The sequence below is a fragment of the Bos indicus genome, chromosome 29, assembly GCF_029378745.1.
Source record: "Bos indicus isolate NIAB-ARS_2022 breed Sahiwal x Tharparkar chromosome 29, NIAB-ARS_B.indTharparkar_mat_pri_1.0, whole genome shotgun sequence".
NCBI lineage: Eukaryota > Metazoa > Chordata > Mammalia > Artiodactyla > Bovidae > Bos > Bos indicus.
In genome coordinates this window covers 50,352,282-50,366,825 of record NC_091788.1, presented here as the reverse complement: position 1 = coordinate 50,366,825, position 14,544 = coordinate 50,352,282, and the positions used below count along the sequence as shown (strand labels likewise).

General features: G+C 50.1%; 1 long non-coding RNA gene across 1 annotated transcript in view; it reads left to right on the top strand.

Moving 5' to 3' along the window:
* The window catches only part of LOC139180729 (uncharacterized), a 119,012-nt gene extending 104,695 nt beyond the window's left edge, over nt 1-14,317 (top strand). The window contains exon 2 of the long non-coding RNA XR_011564988.1: nt 12,361-14,317. This is a non-coding gene — a long non-coding RNA (uncharacterized lncRNA). The remainder of the gene's footprint in view (nt 1-12,360) is intronic.
* The last annotated feature ends 227 nt before the right edge of the window (nt 14,318-14,544 follow it).

Below are 14,544 nucleotides of genomic sequence, written 5' to 3'. Positions count from 1 at the left end.
TGCCATTGCCTTCTCCATGGGGTCTCTTTTATAAAAACATTAATCCCATTCACGAGGGGCCCACTCCCAGGACCTGAGCACCTTCCAAAGACTCCACGTTCAAACACCATTACACTGGATGCTGGGGTTTCAGTGCAGGACCCAGGGCTGGGCGGCGGGGCGGACACAGCTATTCAAGCCATTTGACTGTCCCAGAACTGCTTCTGCTGCATCCCGTGAGCTTTGGTATGTCGCGTTTCCATTTTGTTTGTTTAAAGATATTGATTTATTTCCCCCTTGATCTTTTTCTTTGACACGTTGGTTGTTAAGGAGTGTCTTATTTATTTCCGTGTTTTCGTGAACGTTTCTATTTTCCTGTCAATGATTTCTAGTTTCATGCCATTGCAGTCAGAAAGGATACTTGATATTATTTCAGTCTTAAATATATTGAGACTCAAAACCTGGCTTAAAGCTCAACATTCAGAAAATGAAGATCATGGCATCTGGTCCCATCACTTCATGGCAAATAGATGGGGAAACAGTGGAAACAGTGTCAGACTTTATTTTTTTGGGCTCCAAAATCACTGCAGATGGTGACTGCAGCCATGAAATTAAAAGATGCTTACTCCTTGGAAGGAAAGTTATGACCAACCTAGATAGCATATTCAAAGCAGAGACATTACTTTGCCAACAAAGGTTTGTCTAGTCAAGGCTATGGTTTTTCCTGTGGTCATGTATGGATGTGAGAGTTGGACTGTGAAGAAGGCTGAGCACCGAAGAATTGATGCTTTTGAACTGTGGTGTTGGAGAAGACTCTTGAGAGTCCCTTGGATTGCAAGGAGATCCAACCAGTCCATTCTGAAGGAGATCAGCCCTGGGATTTCTTTGGAAGGAATGGTGCTAAAGCTGAAACTCCAGTACTTTGGCCACCTCATGCAAAGAGTTGACTCATTGGAAAAGACTCTGATGCTGGGAGCGATTGGGGGCAGGAGGAGAAGGGGACAACAGAGGATGAGATGGCTGGATGGCATCACTGATTCGATGGACATGAGTCTGGGTGAACTCCGGGAGTTGGTGATGGACAGGGAGGCCTGGTGTGCTGCAATTCATGGGGTCGCAAAGAGTCGGACACGACTGAGCGACTGAACTAAACTGAACTGAACATATGAGAATGAAGAGTGGAGAATGTTCCATGTCATCCTATTGGGTGGAACATTACATAGATATCTGTTAAGTCCTTGTGATATAATGTGTAATTCAAGCCCAACATCTCCTTATTTATTTTCTGTCTGGACCATCTATCCATTGCTGAATGCGGGGCACTGGAGTTCCCTGCCGTTATTGCATCTGTGTCGAGTTCCGCTTTAAGGTCTGTTAATGCTTGTATAACATTTAATTGCTCTGATGTGGGTGCATCTATGTTTACGGCTGTAATCCTCTTCATGAATTCACTCTTTTGCTGTTATAGAATGACATTCTGCCTCTAGTTATAGGTTTTCACTAACAAACCTATTTCCTCTGATGTAAGTGTATCTTTCCCTATTCGTTTTCGTGGAATATCTTTTTCCTTCCCTTCATTTTTAGCCCATGTATGTCCTTGAAGTTCAGATGGATCTCTGTAGGAAGCATCATATAGCTGAGTCTTAAAAAAAATGCCACTCGGTCACTCTGTCCAGGGTTGGAGGCAGGGTAGGCAGGTAAAGTTCAGGAGGCCAGTGGAGCCTGGGTTTCACCTAGACAAGTTATTTTTAAGAGTAAGGATGGCCCAGGGGTCCCATGGGTGTGAATACTTCTGAGCTCAGAGGGGACGGACGCCGTGCTGTTCCTCCTGCTGCCACACGATGGCGCTGCAGGACCTCCTAGGAGCCGGCCCTCAGGCCTGCAGGCCCCTCACCCCAGGCGGAGGCAGGGCGTCCCTGTGAAGTTAGTGAAGTTACAGAGAGAAACGTTTGTATCCAGGTACAGACAGTGTGTTAACGTGTCCAGAGAACTCCTAGTAACTGCCTCTGGGTGGGCTCCCTCCCCAGGGTATGAGAGGACTTGGGTTTCCTTGGGGGTCTTTAGAGTAAGCCTTCATTCTTTTTAGGGATTTTCTGGTGGCTCAGATAGTAAAGAATCTATCTGCCTGCTATGCGGGAGACCCGGGTTCCATCCGTGGGTGGGGAAGATGCTCTGGAGAAGGGAATGGCTACCCACTCCAGTATTCTTGCCTGGAGAGTCCCATGGACAGAGGAGCCTGGTGGGCTACAGTCCATGGGGTCGCGAAGAGGCGGACATGATTGAGTGACCAACGGTTTTCATCCCCTTTGATGTCTTTAGGATCACCGAGTCCTGCAAAGTGGTCTCAGGCCTGAGCAGGTGAGGAGGGGACTCCGGAAACCTTCCCGCTGAGCCGTCAGCACAGCAGGGGCCTCGCGCCTGCCTGATGCCCACCCAGCGATGAGCAGCGTGTGAGCTGCTCTCAGGAAGGCGGGTATTTCTGTGATGCACAAATGCTCCTACAGTGTTACACACAGCATGTTAGGTAACTTTAACTTTTTGAAGGTGAAACAAATGTGTTTTAACATCCTTTCCCTGCTCCATGTCAAGGACCCCGCCTGTAGACCCACTCCGAGTACTTTCCGTGCATATACCCCTGAGTACTTTCCATGTGTTTAGCCCTCTCTGAGTACGCTCTGTGTGTATACCCCTCTCTGAAGCACTTTCCGTGCGTATACCCCTTCCTGAGTACTTCTCGTGCGTATACCCCTCTCTGAGTACTTCTCATGTGTATACCCCTCTCTGAGTACTTTCCGTGCGTATACCCCTCTCTGAATACTTCTCACGTGTATACCCCTGAGTACTTCTCACGTGTATACCCCTCTCTGAGTACTTTCCATGTGTATACCCCTCTCTGAATACTTTTCGTGCGTATACCCCATTCTGAGTACTCTCTGTGTGTATATCCCTCTCTGAGTACTTCTCATGTGTATACACCTCTCTGAGTACTTCTTTTGCGTATACCCCATTCTGAGTACTTTCCGTATGTAGACTCCTCTCTGAAGTACTTTCCGTGCGTATACCCCTCTCTGAGTACTTCTCACGTGTATACGCCTCTCTGAATACTTTCCATGCGTATACCCCTCTCTGAAGTACTTTCCGTGCGTATACCCCTCTCTGAGTACTTCTCACGTGTATACCCCTCTCTGAGTACTTCTCACGTGTAAACCCCTCTCTGAGTACTTCTCACGTGTATACCCCTCTCTGAGTACTTTCCGTGCGTATACCCCTCTCTGAGTACTTCTCGTGAGTATACCCCATTCTGAGTACTCTCTGTGCGTATACCCCTCTCTGAGTACTTTCCATGTGTATAGCCCTCTCTGAGTACTCTCTGTGTGTATACCCCTCCTTGAAGTACTTTCCGTGCCTATACCCCTCTCTGAGTACTTCTCATATGTATACCCCTCTCTGAGTATTTTCCGTGCATATACCCCTCTCTGAGTATTTCTCATGTGTATACACCTCTCTGAGTACTTCTCATGTATATACCCCTCTCTGAGTACTTCTCACGTGTATACCCCTCTCTGAGTACTTCTCGTGCATATACCCCATTCTTAGTACTTTCCATGTGTAGACTCCTCTCTGAAGTACTTTCCATGCATATACCCCTCTCAGAGTACTTCTCGTGCATATACCCCATTCTTAGCACTCTCTGTGTGTATACCCCTCTCTGAGTACTTTCCATGCATATAGCCTTCTCTGAGTACTTCTCATGTGTATACCCCTTTCTGAGTACTTCTTTTGCGTATACCCCATTCTGAGTACTTTCCGTGTGTAGACTCCTCTCTGAAGTACTTTCTGTGCATATACCCCTCTCTGAGTACTTCTCATGTGTATACCCCTCTCTGAGTACTTCTCGTGCGTATACCCCATTCTGCATACTTTCCGTGTGTAGACTCCTCTCTAAAGTACTTTCCGTGCATATACCCCTCTCTGAAGTTCTAATGCTTCTCCCAGTAGACAGATTTACGCATCTGCATGTCAACACACAGCTCTGTATAGACTCCCTGTCAGCCCACTGTGGTCCTCAATTTCCCCGCTGAGGATGCACTCCTAGCAGAGATGCCAAGGAACAAGGAGGGAGCAGCACTTCCCCTTCGCTTTCCGGTGGGCGTCCCAAGGGGTTTGGAGGGCAGATCACATGGGTTTTCAGTCCTCTGTCACCTGAATGCAAAACACATCGAAAGCAAAGGCACAGGGTAAACCATTTTTTAAGATGGTAGAATACTGCTTTACGTGCGGAAGGTAAATTACAGCCTTGTAGAGAGCAATGCAAGTGAGAAGAATCACAACAGTGATTCACTTGCAGTGAACAGAACCTGCAGAGGAACGAGCATCAGTGACCAGGACGGCCCCACGCGGGTGGTCCTCCACCAAACTCCTGGGCGTTGTCTAAACACGCATCGACACAAAGGAGTGCTGGGCAGGGGACGCCACTGTCTCCAAACTAATCACACAGCCGATGCTAACATCTCCCAGAGGGCTGTGTAGGGACTGAATAAACAATTCTGCAGTGATGTGGAAGCCGGAGAATTCAGGGATCACCAGAGAAGCGGAGTCACCCTCCAGATGAGGGGCCTGGGCCCTGAGAGGCAGGGCTGGAGCAGGACAGGAGGCAGAGATGGGGGGACCTGGCACCTGAGCCTCTGAAATCAGGCACAATGATGGCAGTGGGTGGTACATGGGGCCTTTCTTATGTGTCGAGAGGCGCTCCGAGTGTCCTTCAGACGTGCCTTACTGGTGCTCACATAAGATCCTGGAGATGGGAGTAGCTCTAAGCCCCTTTGTGTGTGATGGGACCATGGCCCCGCTAGGCAGGCCCTCAGAGCCTGGACCACATAGGAGGTGCTGGCAGGGCCTGGCTCCTGGGGAGGAAGGTGGGGGCTCCCCTGGTGTCCACAGCTGAGACCCTCAGTAAGCAGGGTGGAGGCTTATGCTGGAGAACTAGGCACCAGAGGGAAGATGGACGGGGTTCATACAAAGAAAGGTGACTGAATTTTCAAAAATATAATATTCATCAAGTAAAAGGAAAGACAAATTCTGTAGCACAGCATATATGTCAGTTTCAAATAAAAACATCAAAAGATACACTGTGTTTCCCAGGTCTTCCTTCTTCTGGGAAATTGGGGACATCAGTGGAGTCCAGCCCCTCCTCAACAGGGTGGCAGGGTGGGAATAACACAAACCAAGTCAGGGAAAAACAGTTTTCAAAGAAACTTATGACGCAGATTTGATAGGAACCTCCCGGTCCCCTTGGAAGATGCAAGAAGCATTAGCGTGGGGATGAAGGGGAGACTCCGCAGTTCACAAGTGACACTCAGGCATCCGTTGCTGGTCCCTGCTCTGATCATCGTTTGTAACCACTCAGCATTAATCCCCACGTTATGGGTCCCATCAGGGCCTCTCCCATCGCTCTTCTTTGATGTGAGGCAGTCCTGAGGGCAGGGTCCTGCCAGGCTTTGTCGAGGAGCCAGGGGCCTGCAGCTCTGGCCTCCTGTCCTGCAGGGCCTGCTTGCCTGTTGCTAGTCTTTGAGGATGCTGTGTCCACAGGGACTGTTTCAGGGGTGACTCTGTTCCCATTGGGTGTTTGCAGATACAGCTCCTGCCTCGCTGGGTTTAGGGTGTTTCCAAGAGACGGGGCTCACATTGACCAGATAGCCACAGCCTCCCCACCCAGGGCCCCAGGACTGGGGGATTGGTGTTTTCGCAACGTTTCTTAAAACCTGTGGAATTCTGCTTGTAATCAGCTTATGTCTTCATAGTCCTAAGCATTTTGCATCTGTTTTCCTGGAACATGTTATCCTTTCAGCTAAACATGCAGATTTTCCTTCAGGTCATGGAGTGTTTCTTATATTTGAAGAATCCATTTCCATCCCACTCACTGAGTCTTTACACTCGTGCTGAGGCCGCGTGTCCACTGCCCCGCCAGGTAGCTCTTCACCTCTCTGGTGATGTCACAGCTCTGTGCTCCCACCCACATGGTGAGCCTCAGTTACGGACTCTGTAGCCATCCCTGCCCTGTCCTGCTCGCCGCTGTGGTGGTGTCACAGCTCTGCGCATCCCTCCTCACAGTGAGCCTCAGCCCCGGCTCTGCCGTCCCCCGTGTGGTGAGCCTCCCAGGTCCTTTTTCTTCCTCATTCACCCTCTCAGTTTGTGCCGCTCTCTGTCTGGCTCCGCGCTCTTCTGTTTCACGTGTTCTGTCTGCAATGATCTCTGACGGTCAGCTTGTGTCTATAGGGCTCCACGTCTCCCTTTTCTAACTTCTAGAGTTGTATCATTTCATCTGTGAGCCTTATTCAAATGATTCTGCCATATTGGAATTGACTGTATCGCTCAACCATGTGTAGGAAATGCACTTTCGTTTCCTGGATTATGTTTCAATTGAGGCTGATTGCTCGTCCCTTCTTCAGCTTCACTATATCTTTTGAATGGAGAATTTGATCCATTTACATTTAAAGTACTTATTACCACGTAGGGGCATACTTTTGTCTGTTTCAGGCTGCTTTGCAGGTTTTTTCTTCTTTCTCTTCTTTGATGTGATGATTTTCTGTAGTGATGTGCCTGGATTCCTAGCTATCTCTTTTGTATCTTCTGCTGGTACTGATTTCTGAGCTGTGAGGCTTAGATGAAATTCTTAGAGTCATGACAGCTTATGTATTTGGCATATTATTTGTACTTATATTTGTGTACGATTATGTGCTCATAGATTGCAGCCCAGTTGAAAAATTAATGTTTACATTTCTCCAGTTTGTCTCCTGGGAGTCTTTTAGAGTTTGGTGCCTTATTCCAATGGCGTGACTGAGTAGCGTTTCTTTGTTATGTTCCGTCTGGATAACAAGATGTTCCAGATTCATCTTGGGACTTCCATTTCTCCCCAATACTCAGGTTCTCTTAAGATACATAAGTGATATTGCACCAGGGCAGTCTTGGCACAGGAGTGCTCATAGCTACTGGGTTGGCCATTTTTCTAGGTCTTTCAATGGAATAGAATGCTGTTGTGTGTATGTTTAAGTTAATATTAATACATATCATGATTTCATTTTGCTATTTCTAACTCAAATATAGCCACAGACCCTGTAGCTGGAGTCACAGCTCCCAGAGCATGGAATAGTGTGTTAATGTGTCTGGACCCCTGGTAACTGCCTCTGGGTGGACTCCCTCCCCGGTATGAGAAGACTTATTCTCACTGCGGGTCTTTAGAGTGAGCGTCCATCCGCTTTGGTCCTTTGATGTCTTTAGGCTCACAGAATCCTGCAAGGTGGTCTCAGGCCTGAGCAGGTGAGGAGGGGGCTCCTGAAGCCTTCCCGCTGAGCCGTCAGCACAGCAGGGCCCCGCCCCTCCCTGATGCCCACCCAGCGATGAGCAGTCTGAGCTGCCCCAGGAGCAGGGTCTTCCCGTGAGGCAGAGATGCTCCTGTGCCGCCAGGTGGCGCGCGTTAGTCCATTCTCACCCTCTGACGCTGAGACCCAGGTTTCCTTCAATGCACTTTCCTGCTCCGCATCGGGGACCAGACCGGAAGCCCCGTGCTAAGGACTTCTGGTGCATATGCGTGTCTTTGAAATCCTGCTGGGCCTCTCCTCAGACAAGTCCACATATGTGCACATCAACACACAGCTTTGCGTCAAATTCAAAGTCTCCATATCAGACCTGATGTGCATCCATGGACTGCAGGCTCCACGTTAAGAATTTCCTCCAAGCGGAGGCCGCAGGGAAGGAGAGAGCGGCGTTGCCCCTTCACGTTGCTGTGGGCGTCCCCGGACTCAGTGGTGGATCACGTGGGTTTTCACTCCTCTGTCTCCTGAAAGCAGAATACACTGAGAGCCAGGGGCAGGGCAGCGGTGCTGATCACTCGATTACAGGCTGTGGAGAGGGCAACTCAGGAGAACATTCATAACAAGGATTCTCTTGCAGTGAACAGAACGCACAGAGGAGCAAGGGTCAGCTGCCAGCAGAGCCCCCGCCAGGCCGGTCCTTCCCCAAACTACCCGACGGTGTCTACACCTGCACTGATACAAGGTCTGTTCAGTTCAGTCACTCAGTCGCGTCCCAGTCTTTGAGAGCCCATGGACTGCAGCACGCCAGGCTTCCCTGTCCATCACCAACTCCTGGAGTTTGCTCAAACTCATGTCCATTGAGTCAGTGATGCCATCCAACCATCTCATCCTCTGTTGTCCCCTTCTCCTCCTGCCTTCAATCTTTCCCAGCATCGGGGTCTTTTCCAGTGAGTCAGTTCTTCACATCAAGTGGCCAAAGTATTGGAGTTTCAGCTTCAGCATCAGTCCTTCCAGTGAATATTCAGGACTTGTTTCCTTTAGGATGGACTGGTTTGATCTCCTTGCTGTCCAAGGCACTCTCAAGAGTCTTCTCCAACACTGCAGTTCAAAAACATCAATTCTTCAGTGCTCAGGTTTCTTTTAGTCCAACTCTCACATCCATACATGACTACTGGAAAAACCATAGCTTTGACTATACGGACCTTTGTTGGCAAAGTAATGTCTCTGCTTTTTAATATGCTGTCTAGGTTGGTCATAGCTTTCCTTCCAAGGAGCAAGCATCTTTTAATTTCATGGCTGCAGTCACCATCTGCAGTGATTTTGGAGCCCAAGAAAATAAAGTCTCTCACTGTTTCCATTGATTACCCATCTATTTGCCATGAAGTGATGGGATGGCTTGCCATGATTTTACTTTCCTGAATGCTGAGTTTTAAGCCAACTTTTTCACTCTTCTCTTTCACTTTCATCAAGAAGCCCTTTAGTTCTTCTTCCCTTTCTGCCATAAGTGTGGTGTCATGTGCATTTCTGAGGTTCTTGATATTTCTCCTGGCAATCTTGACACAGGTAGTGATGGATAGATAGATGCCACTGTCTCCAAACTGATCGCCCAGCCAATTCTACCAACTGCCAGCGGCTCTGCAAGAAACTGAATAAACCCTTCTGAAATGATGTGGAAGCAGAGGTCCCGGGTCCCCAGGGAGGAGGAGTCGCCCTCCAGGTGTGGACCCTGAGCCCTGAGAGGCAGGGCTGGGTCAGGACAGGAGGCAGAGACTGGTGGACCCGGCACCTGAGCCCCACAAATCAGGGACAGGCAGGTGATGGTGGCGGGTGGTACACGGGGCATTTCTTATGTGTCGGGAGACACTGAGTGTCCTTCAGACGTGCCTCACTGATGCTCACATCGGATCCTGGAGATGTAGGAGTAGCTCTGAGCTTCTTTACATGCGATGGGACCACAGCCTCCCTAAAGCAGGCACTCAGAGTCCTGACCACACAGGTGGATGCTGGCAGGGCCTAGCTCCTGGGGAGGAAGGTGGAGGCACAGTGGTGTCCACAGCCAGGACAACCCGAGGTGGGCCACGGGTTTTTATTGGCAAACCAGAGAGAAGACGGACTGGGTTTCTACAAAGAGACTCTGTAGAAGTTTTTGGGTTATTATTCACAATAGAATATTCAGCAAGTAAAAGGAAAGACACGAGGTCTGCAGCACAACATGTTTGTCAGTTTCCAGTAGAAACGTCAAAAGCCACACCGTGTTTGTCGAGACACAGATACACGCCTGGTTATCTTTAGAGTGCATTAGTTTTCTTTCTTAGAGGAATGTGGAAAAATCAGGAAGGGTCCTGTTCCTTCTAACACAGAGTAATCCAAACCAAGTAAAGTACAATTTTCAAAGGAAATTTGATACAATTTAATACAAGCTTTGGTGATAATCTCTTGGCTTACTTGGAAGATGCGAGAAGCATTAGCGGGGGATGAAGGGGAGACTCCGCAGTTCACAAGTGACACTCAGGCATCCGTTGCTGGGCCCTGCTCTGATCATCGTTTGTAATCACTCAGCATTAATCCCCACGTTATGGGTCCCATCAGGGCCTCTCCCATCGCTCCTGTTTGATGTGAGGCAGTCCCGAGGGACGGGTCCTGCCAGGCTTTGTCGAGGAGCCAGGGGCCTGCAGCTCTGGCCTCCTGTCCTGCAGGGCCTGCTTACCTGCTGCTGGTCCTTGAGGTTGCTGTGTCCACAGGGACTGTCTCAAGGGTGACTCTGTTCCCATCAGGTGTTTGCAGATACGGCTCCTGCACCGCTGGGCTTAAGATGTTTCCAAGAGACGGGTTTCACATTGACCAGATAGCCACAGCCTCCCCACCCAGGGGCCCGGGACTGGGGGATTGGTGTTTTCACAACATTTCTTAAAACCTGTGGAATTCTGCTTGTAATCAGCTTATGTCTTCTTAGTCCTGAGCATTTTGCATCTGTTTTCCTGGAATATGTTATCCTCCTTTCAGCTAAACATGCAGATTTCCTCCCTCATGGAGGGTCTTGCATTTGAAACACTGCATTTCTGTTCCCCTCTGGGATCTTTACCACCTGTACTGAGGTGGGTGTTCTCTGCCCCTACCTGCACTAACCTTTCTGCTTTTCTAATATGTTTCCATTTTCCCCTGCATGGTGAACCTCTCAAATCTTTTTTTGTTGTTATATCAGACTAATTTCTAGCCATTTCTGAACTGTCCACCCGTTTCTATTTATTGGTTCTATGTATAATGATCATGAATGCTAAGTTCTATCTATAGGTCTCCATTTTTTTCTTTTATGAATTCTATAGTTTTATTATTCCATTTATGAGTCCTGCTCAAATGATTCAGCCATAGTGACTGAGTGGTCCTTCTTTCTCATCTTCCCGCTTTCTGGGATCACAAGATGTTTCAGATTCATAGTCTTCATTTCCTGACCGATTTCTCTAGCAAACCCAGGCCTGATTAATGTGTGAGGACTGTATTTCAGCTCAGCAGTCTTCACGCTGGCGTTGGCTCGGTTGTTCTCCTAAACCTCTCAGTGGAGCAGAGGACCCTGTTTCAGATCACACACATCCACTCTTCATGCTGCTCTCTCTGATTCCAGCGCAGCGCAGCCGCAGCCCATGGTTGGCGGGTTGAGGGTGGAGCCGGTCAGAGCAGCAGGTGGAGAGGGCAGGTGCTCAGGTGTGGGGGCTCCTGGGCCAGAAGGTCTATGTACCTGTCCAGGGGGAGGTGTGATGCTGGACACAGGTCACTTCCTGGCTCTTGTGCCGCTTCCCCAGGGGATCTCTGTGTTCCACATGATCTAAGTCCTCTGTGTTTATACCGTCCTTTCTGCACCTTGCTGTCAGTTTCGTTGGTGGAATGTTCTCGGTGAAGGTGACCACTCCAGCATGTGATGCTCCTTTGACAGCCCCGGATGTGGACGCGCAGAGAAGGTGGAGACTCATCCAGAGCTTGGTCTTGGGAACGGTATGGGGCCCGTGGCCTGGATCGATCCTGTGTGATGTCACCTTTGAAATCACTTCTCTGGGCTTGAGGGTCCCAGACCCTCACCTTCCTTGTGTGCAGGGGCTCCTGTCCAGGGGTATTTCTGGCCTTTGGGCGTCTCATCTATTCAGGACTCTATAGGAGATTGTCAGTATTGGCTGGAATAATGGATTAAGGTGCTTATCGCAACATTTTGCCTAACGCTTCATCTAGGACGGTGCTCCTGTCATAACAGGGAGGTTGGTTCTGGTCTTCTGAGACCTCTCTCCTCAGCTCATCATGTGAGTGGCAGGGTTGACAGGTAAAATTCAGGATAGTTGGAGCCGGGATTTCTCACAGATGCTTCTGAAGGAAGAGGAGCATCCAGGGGTGTGAATACTTCTGAGCTCAGAGGGGATGGACGCCATGCTGTTCCTCCTGCTGCCACACGATGGCGCTGCAGGACCTCCCAGGAGCCGGGCCTCAGGCCTGCAGGCTGCTCACCCCAGGCGGAGGCAGGGCGTCCCCCTGACGTTACAGAGAGAAACGTCTGCATCCAGGTGCAGAGAGTGTGTTAACGTGTCCACTGAACTCCCAGTAACTGCCTCTGGGTGAGCTCCCTCCCCAGGGTATCAGAGGACTTAGGTTTACTTGGGGATCTTTAGAGTGAGCCTTCATCTCCTTTGATGTTTTGATTACCTCTAGGGTCATGTATTGGAGAAGGCGATGGCACCCACTCCAGTGTCCTTGCCTGGAGAATCCCAGGGACGGTGGAGCCTGGTGGGCTGCCGTCTATGGGGTTGCACAGAGTCGGACACGACTGAAGTGACTTAGCAGTAGTAGCAGCAGTAGGGTCATGTATGGCTTCCCTGGTGGCTCAGAGGTTGAAGCGTCTGCCTGCAATGCAGGAGACCTGGGTTTGACCCCTGGGTCGGGAAGATCCCCTGGAGAAGGAAATGGCAACCCACTCCAGTAATCTTGCCTGGAGAAACCCATGGACGGAGGAGCCTGGTGGGCTACAGTCCACGGGGTTGCAAATAATCGGACATGACTGAGTGACTTCACTTTCTTTTCTTTCTTTCAGGGTCATGTATGGATGTGAGAGTTGGACTGTGAAGAAAGCTGAGCACCAAAGAATTGATGCTTTTGAACTGTGGTGTTGGAGAAGACTCTTGAGAGTCCCTTGGCTTGCAAGGAGATCCAACCAGTCCATCCTAAAGGAAATCAGTTCTGAATATTCATTGGAAGGACTGATGCTGAAACTGAAACTCCAGTACTCTGGCCACCTCATGTGAAGAGTTGACTCATTGGAAAAGACCCTGAGGCTGGGAAGGATTTGGGGCTGGAGGAGAAGGGGACGACAGAGGATGAGATGGCTGGATGGCATCACTGACTCGATGGACATGAGTTTGAGTGAACTCCGGGAGTTGGTGATGGACAGGGATACCTGGCATGCTCCGATTCATGGGGTTGCAAAGAGTCGGACACGACTGAGAAACTGAACTGAACAGAACTGAGGGTCACTGAGTCCTGCAAAGTGGTCTCAGGCCTGAGCAGGTGAGGAGGGGGCTCCTGAAGCCTTCCCGCTGAGCCGTCAGCACAGCAGGGGCCTCGCCCCTCCCTGATGCCCACCCAGCAATGAGCAGTCTGAGCTGCCCCAGGAGCAGGGTCTTCCTGTGAGGCACAGATGCTCCTGTGCCGCCAGGTGGCGCGCGTTAGTTCATTCTCACCCTCTGACGCTGAGACCCAGGTTTCCTTCAATGCACTTTCCTGCTCCGCAGCGAGGACCAGACCGGAAGCCCCGTGCTAAGGACTTCTGGTGCATATGCGTGTCTTTGAAATCCTGCTGGGCCTCTCCTCAGACAAGTCCACATATGTGCACGTCAACACACAGCTTTGCCTGGAATTCAAAGCCTCCATATCAGACCTGATGTGCATCCATGGACTGCAGGCTCCACGTTAAGAATTTCCTCCACGCGGAGGCCGCAGGGAAGGAGAGAGAGCGGCGTTGCCCCTTCATGTTGCTGTGGGCGTCCCAGGGACTCGGTGGATGGATCACGTGGGTTTTCACTCCTCTATCGCCTGAAACCAGAATACACTGAGGGCCGAGGTGCCGGGCAGCAGTGTGTAAGACGACAAAATGCTGATTTTTCTGAGCTTGGAAAGTTTCAGGCTTGTAGAGAGGGCTACAAGTGAGAATATTCATGACAAATGTTCATTTGCAGGGACAGACAGGGGCAGGAGCGAGGGTCAGCCGCAAGCATGGCCCCCGCCAGGCGGGTCCTCCCCAAACTGCGGGGCGTTGTCTCAAGCTGCACCGACGGTTGGCAATGGACAGACAGATGCCACCGCCTCCAAACTAATGACACGGCCAAGGCTACCAAGTCCAGGATGTTTTGTGAGGAACTGAACAAACAATTCTGCAGTGATGTGGAAGCCGGAGAGTTCAGGGCTCACCAGAGAAGAGGAGTCACCCTCCAGATGAGGGATCTGGGCCCTGAAAGGCAGGGCTGGGGCAGGACAGGAGGCAGAGATGGGGGGACCTGGCACCTGAGCCTCTGAAATCAGGGACAGTGATGGCGGCGGGTGGTACACGGGGCCTTTCTTATGTGTCGGGAGACACTCTGAGTGTCCTTCAGACGAGCCCCACTGGTGCTCAGATTGGATCCTGGAGATGGGAGTGGCTCTAAGCCCCTTTACGTGTGATGGGACCATGGTCCCGCTAAGCAGGCACTTGGAGCCTGGACTACATAGGAGGGTGCTGGCAGGGCCTGGCTCCTGGGGAGGAAGGTGGGGGCTCCCCTGGTGTCCACAGCTGAGACCCTCAGTAAGCAGGGTGGGGGCTTATGCTGGAGAGCTAGGTACCAGAGGGAAGATGGACTGGGTTCATACAAAGAAAGGTGACTGAATTTTCTTTCTTTTTTTTTTAAATGCCCCCCCCCCCGAATTTTCAAAGATATAATATTCATCAAGTAAAAGGAAAGACAGAAATTCTGTAGCACAGCATATATGTCAGTTTCAAATAAAAACATCAAAAGATACACTGTGTTTCCCATGTCTTCTTTCTTCTGGGAAATTGGGGAGATCAGTGGTTCCAGCCCTTCTTTAACAGGGTGGCAGGGTGGGAATAACACAAACCAAGTCAGGGAAAAACAGTTTTCAAAGAAACTTATGACGCAGATTTGATAGGAATCTCCCGGTCCCCTTGGAAGATGCAAGGAGCATTAGCGTGGGGATGAAGGGGAGACTCCGCAGTTCACATGTGACA